The sequence below is a fragment of the Poecilia reticulata genome, linkage group LG18 (assembly GCF_000633615.1).
Source record: "Poecilia reticulata strain Guanapo linkage group LG18, Guppy_female_1.0+MT, whole genome shotgun sequence".
Lineage (NCBI taxonomy): Eukaryota > Metazoa > Chordata > Actinopteri > Cyprinodontiformes > Poeciliidae > Poecilia > Poecilia reticulata.
In genome coordinates, this window is record NC_024348.1 from 21,549,550 (window position 1) to 21,550,511 (window position 962).

The following is a 962-nucleotide window of genomic DNA, read 5'->3' on the forward strand; positions in this document are numbered from 1 at the left end:
GGTTTTTAGCCAGTTTTCCATCATTGTTTTAAACACAATCCTTTGGTAAGCTAGCTGTTGCGTCACACTTTGAGCTGACGTCACGGGAGAGAAACRGTCGTTTACATGCAGTACCTCGCGGACCACTAGGGGCGCCCGCGGACCAAAGAAAGACTTTTTTAAATTAATTCAGAGAAATTGACAAAGTTGGTGAATATTCCAAAACATTTAAGCAAAAGGCAGAACTTTATTTTGAGAAAGTAATTATTTTTAAACTTTTAATTAAATGGCTATATCTTTTATTAATCAGTTGAAGAGCTGATGCTTAATTACCAAAATGACCGATCATTCAATAACATGGAAATGTAATATTTTCCTGTTTATTTTCAAAACTCAGAAAATAGCAGTAATTGCTTAAGAGCATTGTTGTTCGCTGCAGCTGTTTTTAATGCTTTAGCCKTTAGCCACGATTAGCTTAGATCTAAAATGGGACATTTATGAATGTTTTTAGRTGTTTATGAAAGAGATTACCYGAATTCGACCAGACTATCAGTGATAAAAACACTCCTATGAAGGAAGTTTTAACCGTACAAACTGTTAGCTTTAGCTGCAGCATGTTAGACCTGCTCCATTCTGAAAAGGAGTTTTGAAATAATGCAGAAAAATATACAAAATCACTTAAACTAAGTTGTTATTTCTGCCCAGGAGACACCAGCCTGTGACGGATCGGTGGGTTCGGCCGTTCAGTCAGTGTCAGGAACCACCGATGTCCAGAAACGGTGCAGCTCTGTTTCTCAGCTCATCAGAGGCGTTTTGGGGGCATGAGGCCAGAATCGATGAGGCTGCGTCTCTCCGCTCTGGACCGTTTCCCTTCTTTCCCTCTGAGGAACCAAACAGCCTCAGATTTGTGACAGCAGTYTCAGGGAACCTGCAATTAAAAGGCTCCTTCTGCAGAGTTCTGAATAAAACCAGGATTAAAGTTT